This window comes from Bubalus bubalis, chromosome 2 (assembly GCF_019923935.1).
Source record: "Bubalus bubalis isolate 160015118507 breed Murrah chromosome 2, NDDB_SH_1, whole genome shotgun sequence".
Taxonomy (NCBI): Eukaryota; Metazoa; Chordata; class Mammalia; order Artiodactyla; family Bovidae; genus Bubalus; species Bubalus bubalis.
The window spans coordinates 180359961-180376872 of record NC_059158.1 but is presented as its reverse complement, the minus strand read 5'-3'; the positions used below and the strand labels follow the sequence as shown (position 1 = coordinate 180376872).

General features: G+C 44.8%; 1 non-coding gene across 1 annotated transcript; it reads left to right on the top strand.

The window, feature by feature from the left end:
- Positions 1-15691: 15691 nt before the first annotated feature.
- TRNAE-UUC lies at positions 15692-15763 on the top strand. Its single transcript has one exon. It is a non-coding gene; the product is annotated as a tRNA-Glu (tRNA).
- The last annotated feature ends 1149 nt before the right edge of the window (positions 15764-16912 follow it).

Here is a 16912-nt window from a genome sequence, read left to right as displayed (position 1 = left end):
TTTCCTCCCACCCTACTCACCTCCCACAAGGAGTACCCCCTATCCTACCTTGTGCCACCAGAGAACAACTGTGTCTGTGAGTAGAACTATAGTGTAGACTCTTGTTTCTGGATTGTTTTGCACAGCATGGTGTTTGTAATACGTGTTCATCTTGTCACCTGTAGTTGAAAAGCATCAATTCTCATTGTGGTAGTATTTCATCATGGGACAAAAATTAATTTTTTTTTTTTTGGCCTCACCACACAACATGTGGGATTTTAGCCCCATGCCCCTAATCCTACTCATTGGAAGAACAGCCTTAATCACTGGATCACCAGGGAAGTCCCTCATTGTGCTTTTTAACCTGTTTATTTTTAATTGGAGGATAACTGCTTTACAACATTGTGTTGGTTTCTGCCAGGTATCAACATGTCAGTAGGTTTTACCTTGCATTCCCTGATGATGAGTGGAACTGATCACTTTCATGTTTATTGGCCATTTCAATTTCATTAGATTTCCTCTTTTACAAAGTTGCCCTTCCATTTGTCTTATCCATTGTTTGTATTTGGTTGTTTCCTTTTTTATCATTGACTTGCTGGAGTTGTGTATCTGTTCTGGATATAAATCCTCTGTCATTTTATGGCTTGCATTTTAAAAAAACTAACAGGTTTTTTAGTTTTATATCTAAATTGCATCCCATCAAGTTCACCCTTTTAAAGTATGCACTTCAATGGTTTTTGGTATTTTCACAAAGTTGGGCAGCCATCACCACCTCAGATTCCAGAAGAGAGCTGAGTTCACTTATTCCTTCTCTGTGGCTCATGCTCACAGGCACTGGAGAGACAAAGAGGGTGGGATCACGTGGCCCTGACAGCACCAAACTTCCTGTGCAGCAAGAAAGACAATTAAACAAACACCTGCAATACGGAACAATTATTCTCATGATAGAAGGAAGTTCAGGGTGTTATGGAAGCCTCTTGCTCTGGCACCTAGCTCAGCCCAGAGGTTGGCACATAGGGAAGAAGGTTCCTCGGTTGAAACAACATCTATGTGAAGAGAGAAAGACTGAGTGGAAGTCAGCAGGGGAGGGTGGGAGGAGAGGAAGAGACGAAGAGGAAACCCCTGAAGGAGAAAGAAGCTGCAGCTGAGCAGGTGTTCAAGGAAGCAGTGGGAGATGGGTGAGGGAAAGAGACGAGAGGTTCCAGGATGAAGGATCTTCGGGGCTTCACTGTTTTAAAGGCAATGTGGAGCCATGGAAGGTGCTGGAGCATGGAACTAAGCAGATCACAGCTATGCTTTACAGAGATGGATCCCGCTACAGTGTGCAGAATGGATTGGTGTGGGAGAGACCAGAGGCTGGGAGGACAATTTTGAGTCTATTGCAAGAAGTAACAGGAGCGTCTGTTAATTTTTAAATGCCTTTCCTAAATAACCCTCAAATTATGAAGTTTTGTTCTTTTCCTTGTTTTTAAGTAGCTATTTGTGGGTGTGCAGTAACCCAACAAAAATGTCTCCAGGAATCGTCTCGAGCCCACTGGATGGTAGCACACAGCAGGGCATTGTGTCAGCTCTGTAGCCCTTTGTCTTCAGACACCCATTCCCTGCACAAAAAATTTCCTGGCAAACAGGCGAATTACTGTAGTTCAGCAGATACTACTGTCCTGGACTCTGATGGTCTGCCCACTTTCGGGAGGAGCAGGTAAAAACAAAAATGACCTTCAGGTCCCTAGTGACATAAAAATCCTTGGTCTGATCACAGCCCAGGTATTAGCAGAAAGGGCCCCTTCAAGGCTCAAATTCAGTCTCTTGAATTGAACGGTACCTGGGACCCCAGATGCTCTTTAAAGATGCTGCAGTGCCTTCATTGATCTCAGAGAAACAGAGCAACCGATTCATTCATTCTTTCCAGCTTTTCAGCTCTTGTCTTAGGAGGCATATGGAGTAAAAGAGATGGAAAACATTAATGTCTGAGTATTCACCACATTGAATGGAAGAACTGTGAATTGAGCAGTTTGCGGTGTATAATAAACAACAGGAGGGGAAAAGAGGGTGTTGTTTTGTTTTGTTCCGTGTGTTTGCTTCTCCACCCTGCCTGGCCTCCAGCAGAGACAGCTCCACCATTCTCTCCAGATTATAGCTCTGTCATCCTTCACTTTCCGTTTTCCACTTCACCCTGGCCTGCCGCAGTCCATGGGGTCCCAAAGAGTGGGACACAACTTAGCAACTGAACAACAGTAACAACTTCACCCTCAATCCCCACCCCTGCTTTTCTTCTCCACCATAGACACTCCCTTTAATTTTTAAAATTTATCTCATTGAAAACAAATGAGCAAAAACTTTCCATTGACCACGCAGGTCCCTCCTGGCACTGGGCCACATCTCTGCTTTCCCTGATAGCAAAACTCTTCCAAAGTGCTGTGGAACAGTCTTGGGAACAATGCAGGTGAGGACAGAAAGGAATGGAGGAGCGACCCATAGAAGAGGGCCTGAGTGGAATAAGGCCGACCCCGCACAGGTATAGAGCTGAAGGTTAAGTGGGGTCACTGTTTCTGTCCCTCTGATCAGCTCAGTGGTTGGAGGCCCGAGGGTCTGCACTGGGTGGCCTTGGGGCTGCTGGTGGCCAGACATGAGGGTCAGGGAGACCTGCATGAGGACTTCCATGGTCACAGCTAGACACCCAGGTGTGGCTTTCCAACCAGGACACTCACAGGAGCGTCCAGCACGGGCACACTCACCTCACAAGCATGGAGGATTTGCCCCACGCCCCTACTGGCCACTCCTGTGACCACCTCTCCCACAGAGCACGTGGACATGACCATGAGCACAGCCTATGTGCTGGGGCCAGAGTGCTGGTCTCTGCTCTGCAGCTGCATTTTTCTTCCCTTTCCTTATCCCAAGGAGTCCAGTTTCCCCCAGCATTGCTCTCCACCCCCTATCTAATTTGGCTTTGCTTGGGGTGGGCTCCAGGGAGATGTCTTCCAGCACCTTGGCCTTCCCCCTGCCCTGAAACCTCATCCCCACCACCCTCCGGAGCACCACGGGAGGTCCTTGCTGTGTCTTGAGACTATGGGTCCTTAGGGGAACTGTCGCCTCTTTGTGAGACGTGTTAGACGGATCAGCACACGCTCTGGATCACACGTGAAAGTCACAGACGCGGAAGACAGGGGGGAATCCTCTGAAGGAGAAGCAGAGCTCAGAGGAAGAAGAAAAGGAAGTGGGAGCTGGGTGGTCTCAGATGAGAAGAGGCAGGAGCACAAGACTCGAAGATGGGCCCGCAGAGCCCGCAACCCCAGAGGACAAATCAGGTTCAGACCTGCATGCATTAGGCTGAATCTGGCTGCCGAGGGGCACCAACTTCGCAGATGGTCTGGAAGTCCGGGGCTGACCACAGCGGACTGTCCTGCTGCAGGAAATGCCCCCATGGAGTCAAGGACTTTGCCTTGTTTGTCCAGTCTGGAAATAGGGGCTCCAGTGGGTACAGCCTGTGCCCTCCTCACTCAAGGAGGGGCCTGGGCAGTAACGTGCCGGTGGTTCAGATCCTAGCTGGGCTCTGCCACTCACCGCGTTGTCTACGGAGCAACTTTGCCCTGCGTGCGGGCGGCCGGAGCTATTGAAGGAGGCATCGCCGTCGCAGTCACTTCAGAATATGCCGGGACAGGTTGTCATGATGGTGCTGACAGTCCATTCAGGTGAGAGTTGGGATAAACTGCCCCAAACTTCTAGCCTCTGATTCCTCTAGGTCAGGGGTCTGTGGAGGTTGGGGGACCCGGCCAGGCACCCCTGCTAAAGGAAGGAGCCATATCTGAGGGAAGCGGTAGCTTTGGTACAAGGACCATTAGAGTCTGGCAGTCTTACAGGGCCTGTAGAGACGAAATTGAGAGGCCAGAGGGACGATGCCTTTGGGCGCAGGCTGGCCGTGTTGTTGGATTTGGGGGGCAGGGCACCTGGGGCCACGAAGAAGGCTGGAAGGGAGAGAGGGGATGGCAGCCCACTCCGTGTGCCCCCCGACCTGTTCTCAGATGACCAAGGTGCCACACACAGGCTTTTCCAAGGTCTGCATCTCTTTTCCCTCCTGACGGTGCAGCCTTCAGGGAAGACCAGAGCCCTGGAGACAGAGGGAAGCAGAAGGAGCTGAGGATAAACATCAGTTAAACTTGGGACTTTTCTGATGGTCCAGTGGCTAAGACTCTGTGCTCCCAATGCCAGGGACCCAGGTTCCATCCCTGATCAGGGAACTAGATCCCACCCACCGCAACAAAGACTGAAGATCCTGCAAGGCTGCACCTAAGACCAGCTGCAGCCAAATAAATTAATAAATATTTTTTAAAAACCTTTGACCTGATCAAAGGAGTGACTGGGGAGGTAAGGGATTAGCTGCTAATCCCATGACCTGATTTGTATATGAGTGTATGTAGGTGAGTGAGTGTGTGTGTCTCTATTCTTTTTATATCACTGTTTGAATGGAGAGCAGGGGTGGTAACTGGAAATAGAGTTCTCGAGTCTTCCAAGCCCTACCACACACACAAGGTGCTGTCTCTACTTGCTTTACTGACTTCTTTTTCTTGGTCTGAAAAGAAGTCAGTAAAGCAAGTAGAGACAGCACTTTGTCACGAGATTAGCAGCTAATCCCTTACTTCCCCAGTCACTCAAAGGTTTTTAAATAATATTTGTTAATTTATTTGGCTGCAGTTGGTCTTAGGTGCGGCCTTGCAGGATCTTCAATCTTTGTTGCAGCATTCAGGTTCTTTAGTTGACACATGTGAACTCTCTAGAGCTCTTTCTAGTGAGGCTTTTAATTCCATTATTGCATTAAGTTAACTTTACCAAAACTCTTTAGTGCTGCCTCATTTTATTAACTTATCAGTAGAATTCAGCTCAGTTCAGTTCAGTTCAGTCACTCAGTGGTGTCTGACTCTTCACAACTCCATGGACTACAGCACGCTAGGCCTCCCTGTCCATCACCAATTCCTGGAGTTTACTTAAACTCATGTCCACTGAGTCAGTGATGCCATACAACCATCTCATCCTCTGTCGTCCCCTTCTCCTCCTGCCTTCAATCTTTCCCAGGATCACCGTCTTTTCCAATAAGTCAGTTCTTCACATCAGGTGACCAAACTATTGGAGTTTCAGCTTCAGCATAAGTCTTTCCAATGAATATTCAGGACTGATTTCTTTAGGATGGACTGGTTAGATTCCTTGCTGTCCAAGGGACTCTCATGAGTCTTCCCCAACACCACAGTTCTAAAGCATCAATTCTTTAGTGCTTAGCTTTCTTTATAGTCCAACTCTCACATCCATACATGACTACTGGAAAAACCATAGACTTGACTAGATGGCCATTTGTTAACAAAGTAATATCTCTGCTTTTTAATATGCTGTCAAGGCTGGTCATAACTTTCCTTCCAAGGAGTAGGCATCTTTTAATTTCATGGCTGCGATCACCATCTGCAGTGATTTTGGAGCCCAGAAATATAAAGTCAGCCACTGTTTCCCCATCTATTTCCCATGAAGTGATGGGACCAGATGCCATGATCTTTGTTTTCTGAATGTTGAGCTTTAAGCCAACTTTTTCACTCTCCACTTTCACTTTCATCAAGAGGCTCTTTAGTTCTTCTTCACTTTCTGCCATAAGGGTGGTGTCATCTGCATATCTGAGGTTATTGATATTTCTCCTGGCAATCTTGATTCCAGCTTGTGCTTCTTCCAGCCTAGCATTTCTCATGATGTACTCTGCATAGAAGTTAAATAAGCAGGGTGACAATATACAGCCTTGACGTACTCCTTTTCCTATTTGGAACCAGTCTGTTGTTCCATGTCCAGTTCTAACTGTTGCTTCCTGACCTGCATACAGCTTTCTCAAGAGGCAGGTCAGGTGGTCTGGTATTCCCATCTCTTTCAGAATTTTCCACAGTTTATTGTGATCCACACAGTCAAAGGCTTTGGCATAGTCAATAAAGCAGAAATAGATGTTTTTCTGGAACTCTCTTGCTTTTTCCATGATCCAGCAGATGTTGGCAATTTGATCTCTGGTTCCTCTGCCTTTTCTAAAACCAGCTTGAACATCTGGAAGTTCACGGTTCACATATTGCTGAAGCCTGGCTTGGAGAATTTTAAGCATCACTTTACTAGCGTGTCAGAGAAGGCAATGGCAACCCACTCCAGTACTCTTGCCTGGAAAATCCCATGGATGGAGGAGCCTGGTAGGCTACAGTCCATGGGGTCGCTAAGAGTTGGGCACGACTGAGCGACTTTACTTTCACTTTTCACTTTCACGCATTGGAGAAGGAAATGGTAACCCACTTCAGTGTTCTTGCCTGGAGAATCCCAGGGACAGGGGAGCCTGGTGGCTGCCGTCTATGGGGTCGCACAGAGTTGGACACGACTGAAGCGACTTAGCAGCAGCAGTAGCAGTTACTAGCGTGTGAGATGAGTCAATTGTGCAGTAGTTTGAGCATTCTTTGGCACCTAAGACCAGGTGCAGCCAAATAAATTAATAAATATTTTTTTAAAACCTTTGACCTGCTCCAGGAGTGACTGGGGAGGTAAGGGATTAGTTGCTAATCTTATGACCTGATCTGTATATGAGTGTGTGTGAGTGCGTGTGTGTTTCTATTCTTTTTATATTACTGTTTGAATGGAGAGCAGAGGTGGTAACTGGAAATAGAGTTCTAAAGTGTTCCAAGCCCTGCTACACACACACAGAAAAAGTGCTGTCTCTAGTTGCTTCACCCATTTCTCCTTATCTCTCTAGAGCCCTTTCTAGTGAGGCTTTTAATTTCATCATTGCATTAAGTTAACTTTACCAAAACTATTTAGTCCTGGCTCATTTTATCAACTTATCAGTAGAATTGCGCACAGCCTATTGCTCCTACCTTCTGGAAATACTTTCTTGCTTGCCCTCCAGAATCCTACCCTCTCTTGGTTCTTTTCCAACCTCAGCAACCATTTCTTTCCAGCCCTCTTTGCTGGCTCCTCACCACCTTCCCTCCTTCTAAATAAAGAATTGTCTCTGTGCTTGATCTCAGTTTCTCTTGCTCATCCCTTGGTGACTTCATTTAATTCCTTGACCTTTTGTATAGGGTATGATTAATATAAATTAATTAAACACAAACCTATTATATTGAAATTATTAATGACATCAGTCAAGATGGTCCTATTCTTATTTTTTCTGCATTTGATAAAATATTCTCAGAGAAATGTTAGTTTGTCTCACTATGATTATATGTTTTCTTTTCCCTTATATTTTTCTTCTAATTTTTGCTTTATGTATCTTTGTGTCTTTGTTGTTAAAGTGTCTAATGGTTTATGATGTCTATCTTCTTTGTGAATTGTACCTTTTATCATTAAAAATATTCATCTTTGTTTCATTTAAAAATAGATAAATAAACTTAAAAAAGAAAATCCCCTGATTTAGAGACTTCCCTCGTGGTCCCGTGGCTGAGACTCCTCACTCCCCATGCAGAGGGCCCAGATCCCATCCCTGATCGGGGAACTGGATCCCACGTGCTGCGGTTGGGATTTGTGTGCGGCAGCTGGGGACCCTGTGTGCCCCAGCTAAAGACCCCGCATGTCGCAAGGATGCTCGAGGGTCCCAGGTGCCTCAACTAAGACCTGGTGCAGTCAAATAAATAAATACTAAAAAAAGAAGAAGAAGTGAGATACAAGAATACATACTGTATCCAAAAAAAAAATAATCCCATGAGTTAAATACCTTCTATCTACTGCAGCTTCCAAAAGTGTAACCTCAGACCTCGCCCCTGAATTCTATTCTAGACAAACGGGCAATAGACTCCTAATACCTCCACTTTGATGCCTAATGGGCATCCTGAACATCCAAACCGAACTCCTGGTTTTTTCACCTAAACTGACTCTCCTCCCCAGTCTTTCTGTCAATCTTCCGAGTGCTCAGGCCAAAACCCTCAACAACATCCGTGGTACCTCCAGTTCCCTCAACACCCATTCACTCATAAATTGTCTGCTCTTTTTAAAAATCCTCGCTCTTCTCCCAGTTCACAGCTGGTCCTTTTACTCTTGGTGGTATCTGTTGATGAACAAATGCTTTTCATTTAATGTAGTCAAATTTCTTCTTTTACGCTTAGCACTTCTGAAAATATTTTGTTCGAGGTATCCTAGTCCTTAAAGATGGGAGAAGGCGATGGCACCCACTGCAGTGCTCTTGCCTGGAAAATCCCATGGATGGAGGAGCCTGGTGGGCTGCAGTCCATGGGGTCGCTAAGAGTCGGACATGACTGAGCGATTTCACTTTCACTTTTCACTTTCATGCATTGGAGAAGGAAATGGTAACCCACTCCAGTGTTCTCGCCTGGAGAATCCCAGGGATGGGGGAGCCTGGTGGGCTGCTGTCTATGGGGGTCGCACAGAGTCGGACACGACTGAAGTGACTTAGCATAGCGTAGTCCTTAAAGATATTCTCTGGTAGCTTTTCATTTTTTCTCTAAAGTTTGGCCTTTCACATCTCTTGTTCCACCCTCTTCTAAATCACCATCACCTTGTCCTGGATCACTGTAATCCCTCATTAATGCTTCCCCAGTCTTAGCTCTGCACAAAAAGCATGGTGATTCCTTAAAAATAAGCCAGATCATTTTCCTCCTCCCCTAAAAGCCTCTCATTTTGCTCCAAGCAAAACCCTAAGTGCATGCCACAGCCTGTAAAGCCCTGCGTGACCTCGCCTACCACACCTCTCACTTCCTGTAACTCACTGTCTCACTCTACTCTGACCACGCACTGGCCTCCTTAATGTTTCTAAAACATGACAAACACACTCCCACCTCAGGACCTTTGCACATGCTGTTCTCTGCCCAGACTTCTCCTCCCCCACATAGCCAATCTTGTTCCTTCTCTTAAAGTTTCCCTTACCAGAGAGGACTTCCATGGCCACCCTGTATTAAAAAATAGCACATATCTGACTTCTCTGGTGGAACAGTGGATAAGAATCTTCCTTCTAAGGCCGGCTGGATCCCTGGTCCGTGAAGATTTCACGTACCACGGAGCAACTAAGCCCGTGCGCCATGACCACTGAGCCCAAGTGCCGCAACCAGTGAAGCCCGAGTGCTCTAGAGCCCATGTTCCGCAACAAGAGAAGCCATTGCAATGAGAAGCCACAACGAAGAGTGGCCCCTGCTCGTCACAACTAGAGAAAGTCCACGTGCAGCAAAGAAACAAAGAAACAAAGAACCGTGCAGCCAAAAATAAATAATAGAAAAATACAGTGAGTCTCTTAAAAAAGATACCACATCTCCTGCATCCACAGTCTCCATCTTTTGTTTCTCATTTATTTTTCTTTATCATCTCATTTCTTCTAGTAGAATATAAGTTCTATAAAACCCACAATTTTCTTAGTTTGCTACTATATCCTCAATGTCAGGAGTGGTGCCTGACACATAATAAGTATTAAAGAATACTATTGAATACGTGATGGAGTAAATGAACGTGTCTTGAAAAATATAGTGTTCATTTAAGAATAAATGTTTTGAATGTACATAAGTTTACAAAAATGTGGTATAGGAATTCTGCTTCTTACCTTCTCACTGAACGTATTTATGATACAGCCATACTGCTGAATGTAAATCCGGTTCATCATTTCTAACCACTGTATAATGTGCCATCAAAGGCCACGTTTTCTCATCTGTCTCCTTAATGGTGGACACACAGTTTGCCTCCAGCTTCAGCTACATACACAACATGAAATAAACTTTCTGAAACTTTATTGTTGTTTTTATTCACTAAGTCGTGTCTGACTCTTCTTTTTTATTATTATGTTTTTGTGTGGGTCCAGCTCTTTTGTGACCCCAAGAACTGTAGCCTGTCAGGCTCCTCTGTTCATGGGATTTCCTGGGCAAGAATACTGGAGTGGGTGGCCATTTCCTTCTCCAGGGGATCTTCCCAATGTAGGGACTGAACATGCGTCTCCTGAATCGGAAGGCAGAGTCTTTTCCACTGAGGCACCAGGTAAGCCCTCTTCTGAAACTTACACCCTATTAATATGTGTGAAAGGTCTTTCTGGTATTTGGGGGTTGGGAGTGGAGGGAGTGAGATGGTATATGCATATACACTCAGGAGTAGAATTGGTGAGTCACAGGACAAACATAGCTATACTTACCTATGTACAGCATTTTGGGACAAAGCACACATAATTTATGCCTCCCTCCATCAGCAATTTGTGGAAAATTCTGTTTTCTCCGTATCTTTACTGGCCTTTGAATTGCCTTGAGTTTCTACTTTTTGGCATTATGATAGATATAAAATGTTATCTAATTGTTGTTTTCATTTGGATTTCTCTGATTACCAGCTAAGAGCTCATAGAGTTTTAAGTTCTGACATTTGCAATATTGGGGGGTTTTTGTTTATTCTTGTTTTACTTTGTTTTTTGAGGGGAGAGAGGGGAGGAAGGGGAGAAATCACTATTTAGATACTGATAGAATTTATTAAGTCATATATTCTCCTTTATTCCCCATATCTCACCGCTTTCTCCTGGATTCAGTTCTCTTCTTGCTCTGTTTACTTTAGGAGGGATATCAAACAAGGTCTTTCATGGCAACATTCCTGAGGTCTTGAATAAATATTTATTTTCCTGGAGTATTTAAATGACAGAATCGGTTGGCTAGTTTCTTCCACAAACATGCATGCCTCCTGATTTTTTCATAGCTTTCCTCCAGACTTTTTAGGAATCTGACACCTGTATTTGCGGTAGGGGTCAGGTTGCTTAGGAGGAAAAAAGTGAGGTAAGGAGAGGGTAATGTAGACTTTACTTAGGAAAAGTATACAAATTAGGTTATTTTACACAATTATGGTTTATTGTGGGAGAAGGCAATGGCAACCCACTCCAGTACTCTTGCCTGGAAAATCCCATGGACGGAGGAGCCTGGTAGGCTGTTGTCCATGGGATCCCTAGGAGTTGGACACGATTGAGCGACTTCACTTTCATGCATTGGAGAAGGAAATGGCGACCCACTCCAGTATTCTTGCCTGGAGAATCCCAGGGATGGAGAAGCCTGGTGGGCTGCCGTCTATGGGGTCGCACAGAGTCGGACACGACTGAAGCGACTTAGCAGCAGCAGTATAACTAGAGATAAAATTCTTATTCCAAAGTTCTTTGCCTTCAGCTCTTTGAAAATATTAGTCCATTGTCTTTTGCATCCCAGCTATTAGGGAATTCAATGATATAATATGTCCAGGAATTTTTCTCTGCCACATTGTGCTGTATTTGTAAAATACCAAGTGAAATGTGTAAATGTGGGGGCTTCCCTGGTGGTTCAAATGGTAAAGTGTCTGCCCGCAATGAGGGAGACCCAGGTTCAATGCCAGGGTCAGGAAGATCCCCTGGAGAAGGAAATGGCAACCCACTCCAGCACTCTTGACTGAAAAATTCCATGGACAGAGGAGCCTGGTAGGTTACAGTCCATGGGTTCATGAAGGATGGGTTCACGAAGAGTCAGACACAACTAAGTGACTTCTCTTTCTTTTCTAAGCGAAATGTGGAACATTTTTGGACTTTTCTGGTGATTCAGTGATTGAGAATCCACCTTCCAATGCAGGGGACAGGAGTTCCATCCCTGGTCAGGGAACTAAGATCTCACATGCCATGGAGCAACTAAACCTGTGTGCCACAACCAGAAGAAGCCCTTGTGCCTCAACAAAGACCTAGAGCAGCCAAAAAAAAAAAGTAACATTTCTAAAAAATGGCTCTGAACATGCCCTAATTCAAGAGTTGGAGCATTACCAGAGCTGTTTAATAATCTACCTCCTCACTCCTTCCCAACTTATCTTCTATTCTCCACCATCACCCCATCAGCAAACCACTTTCCTGAATGTTCCTCACTTTAAAAATAATTTTGTCATAAACATGTGCTTTCCTAAAATAATACATTGTTTAGTTTTGCTGGGTTTTTTTCAGCTCATATTGTGCATGTGAAGTGAAATTGAAGTGAAACCCTCTCAGTCGTGTCCGACTCTTTACGACCCCACAGACTGTAGCCTGCCAGGCTCCTCTCTCCAAAGAATTCTCCAGGCAAGAATGCTGGAGAGGGTAGCCATTCCCTTCTCCAGGGGATCTTCCCTACCTGGGGATTGAACCTGGGTTTCCCACATTGTAGGCAGATTCTTTACCATTTGAGCCCCCAGGAAAGCCATCAATATTGTGCATCATCTTCTGCAACTTGTTTTTTAACTCAACTTTAGATTTCTGTTCCATCTATTTTGTTGAATGGAGCTGTACTTAATCCTGTTTCTTTTTGCATAATATCCCACTTTGGAAACGTATTACAATCTATCCTTTATCCTGATGACAGACATTTAGGTTTAGGTTCAAGTTTTTGACAGTAGAAAGAATACTGTTATGAATATTTTATACATATCTCTTGGTACATGCATACAACTGTTTGGAGTAGAAATGCTGAGTCATATGGTTTGCACATCTTTAATTTTTTCAATAAGGCCAAATTGTTTTCTGAAGTGTTTGTAAAATTTCCTTTTTTTTCTAAATTGTGTTATAGCTGCTTTACAGTGTTGTGTTACTTTCCACCATACAATGAAGTGAATATGTCCATTCACTTCAGCTAGCTGTATACATTTATCCACTGCCTCATGGATCTTCCTCCCCAGCAACCATCCCAGCCACCTAGGTCACCACAGGGCACCAAGTTGAGCAACCTGCGCTATACAGCAGGTTTCCACAGTTATCTCTTTTACCCATGACAATGCACATGTATCAGTCCCAATCTCCTAATGCACCCCACGCCCCATCCTCCCCGTGTTCACACGTCTGTTCTCTGTCGGCATCTCTATTCCTGCCTTTCAAATAGGTTCATTTGTACCATTTTTCTAGATTCCACATATATGCATTAATATACAATATTTGTTTTCCTCTTTTGGACTCACTTCACTCTGTATGACAAACTCTAGGTCCATTCACATCTCCACAAATGACCCAATTTCATTCCTTTTTATGGTTGAGTTATATTTCACTGTATATATGTACCACATTCATCTGTCAATGAGCATTAGGTTACTTTCATGTCCTGGTTAGAATGAAACAATGTTCTTCAGAGGAAGATAACAGAATCTAGTTTCTATGACATATAATCCACAATGTCAAATATATAATAAAATTATTAGACTTTCAGACTTCCCTGGTGGTGCAGAGGATAAGTGGAGAAGACAATGGCCCCCCACTCCAGTACTCTTGCCTGGAAAATCCCATGGGCGGAGTAGCCTGGTGGGCTATAGTCCATGGGGTCGCTCAGAGCTGGACATGACGGAGCAACTTCATTTTCACTTTTCACCTTCATGCATTGGAGAAGGAAATGGCAACCCACTCCAGTGTTCTTGCCTGGAGAATCCGAGGGATGGGGGAGCCTGGTGGGCTCAGAGTCAGGCACGACTGAATTGACTTAGCAGCAGCAGCAGCAGCAGAGGATAAGAACTTGCCTGCCAATGCAGGGGACATAGGTTTGATCCCTGGTCTGGGAAGGGCTTCTTCTTCCACATGCTGTGGAGCAACTAAGCCCATGCACCACAACTACTGAGCCCATGTTCTAGAGCCCAAGAGCAGCAACTACTGAGCCTGGGTGCTGCAACTACTGAACACCGGGCACCTAGAGCCTGTGCTCCACAGTGAGAAGCCACTGCAGTGAGAAGCCCGTGTATCACGGCAAAGAGTAGTCCCCACTTGCTGCAACTAGAGAAAGCCCAAGGAGAGAGCAATGAAGACCCAGCGCAGCCAGAAATAAATAATTAATTAATTTTTAAAATTTATTAGACATTCAACAAAACAGGAAACTGTGATCTGTAATGAAGAGAAAGATCGGTCTATCTAAAGATACCCACAAATGACTCAAACGTTGAAATTAGCAAAAAGTTGAAATAACATGGATGAATTTATCAGAGTCTACAGAAGATCTGCATGATGACTGAAGAGATGGGAAATTTCAGGAGAGAGTTGGGAACTATAAAAGAAAAACCAAGTTTGAAATCAGTTTGAAATTTCAGTTTGAAATCCCCAAACTGAAAGTGCCGTATCTGCAGTCAAAAATGCTTTGGGTGTGATTAACATTAGGTTGGATATAACCAAGGAAATGATCAGTGAACGTAAAAACAGATCAGTAGATGGGAGTTGCTTGGTGGCCTAGTGGTTAGGATTCAAGGCGTTCACTGCTGTGGCCTGCCGGGGTTTAATCTCTGGCAGGGGAACTGAAATCCTGAAAGCTGCATAGTGTTGGGAGGGGGAGGGGGAAACAGATCAGTGGATATGGTCTCAACAGAGAGAATGAATGCTCGATAATCAAAAAGAAAAAAAAAAAAAGACAATCCAATTAATGCCCAAAGGGCAGTAACACAATAATCTTTGGAGTTGTCTTTTTCTTTTTAAATTTATTTTATTTTATTTTTGGCTGCGCTGGGTGTTCACTGCTGCTAGGATTTTTCTCTAACTGCGGTGTGTGGGGACTGCTCTATAGTTGCGGTGCGCAGGTTTCTCATTGCAGTGCCTTCTGCTGAGTTGGCGAGCTTCAGGAGTTACAACACGTGGACTCAGTTATTGCGGCTCCCGGGCTCTAAAACACAGGCTCAATAGCGGCGGCTCACGGGCTTCGCTTCCCAGGGGGCGCTAGTGGTGAAGAAGAAGCCTGCCAGGGCAGGAAGACCTAAGAAACATTGGTTCCATCCCTGGGGTCGGGAAGATCCCCCGGAGGAGGAAATGGCAACCCACTCCAGTATTCTTGCCTGGGAAATCCCATGGACAGAGGAGCCTGGCGGGCTACAGTCCCATGGGGTCACAAAGAGTCAGATACGACTGAAGCGACTTAGCACGCACGCACGGGTTTAGCTGCTCCTCGACGTGTGGGATCTTCCCAGATTAGGGATCAAACCCGTGTCTCCTGCATTGGCAGGAGGATTCTTTACCACTGAGCTGCAACGGGAGCCCTGGAATTATCTTTTTCCAGTAAAAAAAATTTTTGTATTGCTATTGGACAGAGTAGCATTGGCTTTCCGTGGTGGCTCGAATGGTAAAGTGTCTGCTCGCAATACAGGAGAGCCAGGTTCGATCCCTGGGTTAAGACCACTTGGAGAAGGAAATGGCAACCCACTCCAGTATTCTTGCCTGAAAAATTCCATGGATAGAGGGGCCTGGTGGGCCACAGTCCATGGGGTCGCAAAAAGTCGGAGGCGACTGAGCGACTTCACTTTCTTTCACTTTCTTTCTTTCTGGACAGAAAGCATTTGGGGTAATTTCGTTACCCGAAAGCTCGGCCTCTCTGTACACCCTTGCCGAATCAAATCCCAGAGACATAAGTTTTGGGTGAAGCAGGAAAGAATAGCTTTATTGCTTTGCCGGGCGAAGGGAGACACGCACGGGGCTTTTGCCTCGAAAACGTGTGTCTCAAATCCAGAGAACTTAATGATGGTTTTCATAACAGTGAGTCAAATGTAAGGTCTTTGAAGGAAATGGCAACCCACTCCAGTACTCCTGCCTAGAGAATCCCATGGACAGAGGACCCTGGCCGGCTACAGTCTATGGTGTCGCAAGAGTTGGACGCTACCTGGTGACTAAACCACCACTTGACAAGATTGGATGTGAAACTGCTTGCACTCCCTTAACCTCCAATCGGGTGGTTACTCTCCTGAACTTGATGAACCTCTCTGGTCCCTTTCATCTTACCTCAGGTAGCTTCTGGGCCACCCTTCCTTCGTCTTCTCCCACATGGTCTAGCGGTTAGGATTCCTGGTTTTCACCCAGGCGGCCCGGGTTCGACTCCCGGTGTGGGAAGAAGGAAACTTTTGTGTTTCCCAGGTGGCGCTAGTGTAAAGAACCCTGTCAATGCAAGAGACAGTAAAAGACTCAAAGGTATTCTTTACCTATGAATCACCAAAGTGAAAGTGAAGTCGCTTGGTCGTGTCCGACTCTTTGCGACCCCATGGACTGTAGCCTACAGGCTCCTCGGTCCATGGGCAAGAATACTGGAGTGGGTTGCCATTTGCTTTCTCCAGGGCATCTTCCCGACCGAGGGATTGAACCTGGGTCTCCCACATTGTAGGCAGAGGTTTTACCATCTGAGCCACCAGGGAAGTCCTGAATCACCAAGGAAGCCCTTAATTAGCAACTATTCAAATCAGCCCTTTCTAAATCAAGGAAGGTGATGGAGGCAGGAGACTTGCTACGAGAAAAGGGAATCAGAAAGATCTCCATGCCTGGGATCCCCACACGGCCCTTCTCGGTTTCAGTCTCAGCCTTCTACAAATTAATTACATACTTTTTAAGTGTTTTGATCAATAGTAAATAATAAATGAAATAAAAGTACACCCCTTTAAAGAATTGGATAATCCGCATTGCGGGCAGATTATTTACTAGCTGAGCCACAAGTGAAGCCCAAGAACACTGGAGTGGGTAGCCTATCCCTCCGCCATCTGATCTTCCTGACTCAGGAATGGAACTGGAGCTTCCAGCATTGCAGGTGGATACTTTACCAACTGAGCTATCAGGGAAGCCCATAGTTTTTAAATGTTCTAGTCAATAGTAAATAATAAATGAAATAAAAGTACACTCCTCTAAAGAATTGGATAATCACTGATAAGACCTGCTAGGCAATGCCCCCAAATATTAAAAAGAAATGCAATAATTCCTTTTAGCCTATTTCCAAACTTTGAGTAGTTTTTCCTTAACAAGAGTGAAGAGCTAAGGCTTAAAAAGAGAGAAACATGGCTTTCTCTTTCTTCTTTTCTTTTCTCTCTTTTTCTCTTCTTTTCCTCCCTCTTGAAGAATTCTAGAGTTTTCTATATACAAGAACTATACTAAACATTTTAGGAATATAAACGTGTTTAATCAGAGTAAAAGACAAATTGTCCCAAATTGATCTAGGGCAAAATGCTTTTGTAGGATCTAATGAACAGCTTCCCTCTAGGAAAAACAAAAACAAAA